Genomic DNA, 5,123 nt, shown 5'->3' with positions numbered 1-5,123 from the left:
AGCTTCTCAAGCAAGGTGAAACCATGGAGATCAAGCTTCAAGTTTTCTCCCGTATCTCTGGAACTATCATATTTCACAACCTCCACTTAGTCACAGTTAACATGTGGTTTGAACAGTGTAGGGAGATGGACTTGATTTTCCCAGTATTTGCATGGATTTAGGGACAGAGTTTTCAGTTTTGGTCCCTGTAGGACACATAAAAAACATAAGAAGAAGAGAAAAATCCCATCTGACCAACTCAGTGCTATTGAAACTCCGCAGCAGAAAACTCGCACTTCCAGTTTGGCTTGAAGGTCAGCTTTTCAAGATATTTCCAGGCAGAGATGAATTATCAAAAGTTCCCTTTGTATTATTTCCATTCAGAAATGGGATGATGAGCCATAATTTCTGTTTAATGCATTTTTTTTTTAAATATAATTTGTCTAGATCAACACATGATCATTGTTTGCCTCGTGCTCTTCAAGTCTTTGCTTGTTCTGGGCTCTTTCTCGCCAACTGAAACACAGTTTATGAGAAAGCTCATACTCCCAGCATGGTGCTGGGCACCATCAGCAGCAACACAATGCCATATCACAGAATCCCAGAATGTCAGGGGTTGGAAGGGACCTCGAAAGCTCATCCAGTGCAATCCCCCCATGGAGCAGGAACACCCAGATGAGGTTACACAGGAAGGTGTCCAGGCGGGTTGGAATGTCTGCAGAGAAGGAGACTCCACAACCTCCCTGGGCAGCCTGGGCCAGGCTCTGCCACCCTCACCATGAAGAAGTTTCTTCTCAAATTTAAGTGGAATTTTTTGTGTTCCAGTTTGTATCCATTGTTCCAGTTTGTATCCCACTGGAGCAAAAGAAATAAAACATTTATAAAGGGCAAGGGCTCACCTGGAGGTTTCACCTTACCAGAGCTCCAGGAGTCCTGCTTAGAATTCTACTGATTTAACCCCAGACATCCCTGCATTGGGACACCTTGGACTAGTCACCAGCACTGTCACTGTGCATTTCATTTTACAAATGAGGCAATTTTCGAAGGAGAATGCATGGCCAGGAGGTGGGAGGAGAGAGAAATCATTTGGGACAGGAAATATGGCTCATAAAGCCACATTTGGCAGATGATCAAGGCTTTAAAAAGCCATTTCTTGATATCCAGAACGTTATCAAACTCTGCACTTAATGGGATTTCACAGTGTGGAAGTTTTAGGTGGCAGGAAGCCACCTGCTCCAATGAGCTTTACATTGCCCCTATAGAGCCCTTATAGCATCACCTTCTCTCTTCAACTTAATTTCTCCTTCTTTTCTCCATGTCCCACTCCCCACCTGCAAGGAGCCACCAAAAATCCTACACAGCTCCTTCACTTCATGCAACCAGGGTTTTTGTTACTGCAGCTGCAAGAATTGCATTTAACAAGGAAAACACACAGAACTGTTTCTAAACTGACAATACCAGGTCCATCCTTGTGTTTTGTTTTCTTTTCCCTTTCCTCCTGCCCTGATAAAATTAACCCACTGTATTCTTAATCTGAATGACCAGCTGCAAATCCCTCTTATTCCCAGAAAACACGCAGCAACAGGGAAGAATTTGATCGAGCTCACATCGACATTTCTAAGCACTCCTGTAATACCATACTTAATCCGGTCAAATAAAGCAGGTCACCTGCTATGATTTCTTGCTTGCTTTCTATTAATAGACTTTTCATTTTGTCCTTAATTAAAGACACAGGTACCTGAGCAGGAGGAAGATATATGCACTGAGAAAATAGAAATAATTCTCTCCCACCCTTTTATTTTGATGTTCATCACCATCCAAACTTTACCCTCTCCTCTGTCTTCTTTGCCATTGGCTGTGCCACTGGCAGATCCCACGAAAAGTCACCGTGACCTTCTGCAAATATCCCAATGGGTATCAATGCTGAAGGGGAGTGATGGGGATGTCCCCAGGGTCACAACGTGGGGTGCTGTGGGGATGGGGAACATCTCCAGGGGTGAGGACAAGGCCATGAGATCTTGAATCAGTGGGAAAAAGATTAAAGGTGCTGCTGTTGGGGTGGGAATCAGCACTGCACAAGAAATAATGGTTTTGGGGAGATATCAGATGGGTGGTTGGATTTGGTGATATTTTAGGGATGTAGGAAATGGCGAGGCAGCAGGACACAAGGTCCAGTCCATGGGATGGACAAGATTGGTGAGTGTTGGTACAGGCAAGAGGGGTTGGGTCTGTAGGAGTGACACCATTCTGCCCCAGCCTGGTGGACGAGCCACGTTAGAAGATGTTCTCCCAAGCCTTGGACCACCTACTTGGGGACCTGACATGGTGATGCCTCCAATGCCAGAGATGCACCTACTTGGGAGGTGAGATGGCCCATCACCTTCTTGACTGGTGATGCCATCCTGGAAGAGAAAAAAGGCAGAAGAAGGGTGGTCAGAAAAAAATCCCATGGAGGAACGGGAAGGAGGATGCTGGAGCTGTCTGAAGGGTGATGGGGCGGTCAGGGACACGCAAGACCCAACAGCAGAAGAAGACTGCAGTGCTGGAGACGAGGGGTCAGAGGAGTGCGTTTGCTATATATAGTTGCCATCCTTTGAGGTCAGTTTTATCTCACAGACCGGAACGTGTCCTCGATCCCTCAGGGACCTATATAACCCAGGAGGGGTCAGTGCCTGGGCTCGTGTTAAATATAACATTAAGAATAATAATTTATAGGCGTCCTTGAGGGCAGGGCTACTCAGGGGGCTCAGAGCAATGCGAGGTCTCATTTTCTCAAGAGTCCAGAGCTGTCTCTGAGCAAAACACCATAAGACGAGAAGCTTTTGTGCTATTTTGGCTTTGCACAGAAGTGTCTGGAGGATTAAAAAGCCTCTGATGCAACGCAAGGCAGGAGAAACTATTAGAAAAGAGTGTCCAGATCAGCCAGTCAGATCAAATTACATTTGAATTTGGACTCTGCGGCTCAGGACTGGTTCAGTTTGAGGCACAAATGCTAGGACTGGGGGGACATGCAAGCTGTCACCCCAAAATAAGGACCATTTAAAGCTAGAACAATACAGCAGGATTCCTTCCAGCACGTCCACCCCCTATCTCTACGACTGGCTCTGAATTGAGAAACAAGCCCAAGGGAAAGGATAAATTCATTGCCTCTCTTGCAGAAATTTCAAATTTCAGCCTTTGTGGGACTTCTATGGAAATTCCAAGTTGGAAAATAGGGTAAAAAAATAAAGGTGTAGTGATTCAGTATTCCCCTCCTGCCTGTCTCTTTCTCCAACCGCTTCCCGCACAATCTCTCCAGTATTTCTGTTGCGAGAGGCTCTAATCTGGATTTGCCTTACTTAGCAGGTTCAGATCATGAGGCTCAGAAGAAAACCTCCGATGACTGATGAATGCAAAATACGGACTAATTCCGCAAGAGGAGGAAAGCCAAGTGAAATACTTTTGTTTTGCCATTCTGTAGCTCTAGTCCCGCAAAATTGTTTTACTGCCCTGGGAACGGGGTTAAAAGCTTGTTTGCTTTTGTGGCAAGCAGCTAGAAATAATGTGTGGTTTTCTGCTCAGGGAAAGATTTCCTGCTTTTAATTCAATAAAGCTCCGAAATGCGGTGTGTTAAATATCCCTCCCTCATGCCACAGAGCCTTTTCAAAAAAGGAAATAGATTTTCTTTTCAAGAAAGGAAATAAAATTGCGAATGCATCTGAAACCCATCACTTTGCTTTCAAAACCACGTAAAGTATTTAAAAACCACAGGTCTTCCCAGGAATATGAACGCTTTTTTTTTATTTTTGATAATTTTTTAGTTGTCTCTGGAACCCCTTGAGCCGCTTTTCTGCATCTCCCATCACCTGAGCTCACCTCTCGACGCAGCCTTTCTGGGGGGAACCATGTGATATAGGATTTTGTTAGATTACCTTTTTCAGATTATGAAAACCCACCAGCAGAGAAATAACCTGCAATGACCAACACGCCACACAAGGCAGGAGGGTATATAATGGATTTAAGGAAATGCTGGGTGTGTTTGATCCATTTTTTCAAGCTCTTTCCTACCCTTATTCCTGCACGTGTGCCATCCTCAGCCCACTCAGAGATGCTAAACCATTAACCTTCTAAGCAAACATATCATGGGGGGGTTCTTGTGCTTCAGACAGCAGAAGATCTTCAAAATAGAGCATGCACTTCTGGGGAGGGGAAATGTCTGTAAAATCAGGTAGTCATGAGACAGCACTTTGGATGTCAGGGTACAAAATACTGCCTGGGAGCTAAATGGAATCATGTTTTATTAGGTCATATGACCAATAAAAAGCAGCCTAAATATGTTTTCAATGAGCAACTCAAGAGGCACTGAAAATTAAATACAGAAAGCACTATGGAAATGATTTGAAAACAGTTGGATTTATGAAATGCTTGCAAAAAATGCATGTGCAGAAAATCATGGTGTGCAGAAAATTCATGGACAGAAAATCATGTGTGCATAGAAAACCGTGCATGCATAGAAAAAAAAGCTCATGCATAGAAAAAAAAAGCATATGCACAGAAAAGAAAATAATGCACAGAAAGAAATGCACACCTAATTCTCGGGAAAGACAGTTTTCTGGGTTACTGATCTGTTCTGATCACCTAGAATAGAAGGTGGACAAATGCAAGCAGCAGTGCTTTTATCTTCACCACTGTCAGCAAGCAGAGAACTCGGTTGCTTATTGCAAACAATTCATGGCCAAGGGTACATGTGGATGCCAAAGGAATTCACCTCCACATCACGAAGTACTTTGAACTGGGAAAGCAACTCTGCATTGCCAAGAGCACGTAAACATGGCTATAGGACTCTTCAACTGAGTGGATACCATAATGTCAGGATTTTCAGAAATGTTTAGAAAGTGCTTAGCCTCTACCGTCTGAAAATGAGATCCTTTAAGCTGCCGCATGGCGGGATCTCCTAGCAAGGCTAAGCACCTCATTTTATTCATCAGCAACATGAAATCTTGACTTGAGAGACTTGGTATCACTACGGGCTCATGGCCTGGAGTCACGGTGTGTCACTCGGATGAAGGAATGAGCTGAGTTACGGGTTTTTCCATGCTGTATTTCGTAACAGTCCCATGACATTGCCTACAAATCCCATGGTGTGCCTTGCTTCCAAGAACTGT

Source organism: Streptopelia decaocto (genome assembly GCF_964273445.1).
Source record: "Streptopelia decaocto genome assembly, chromosome: 1".
NCBI classification, from domain to species: Eukaryota; Metazoa; Chordata; class Aves; order Columbiformes; family Columbidae; genus Streptopelia; species Streptopelia decaocto.
The sequence above is the reverse complement of the archived record's forward strand: the minus strand, read 5'-3'. Positions refer to the sequence as shown.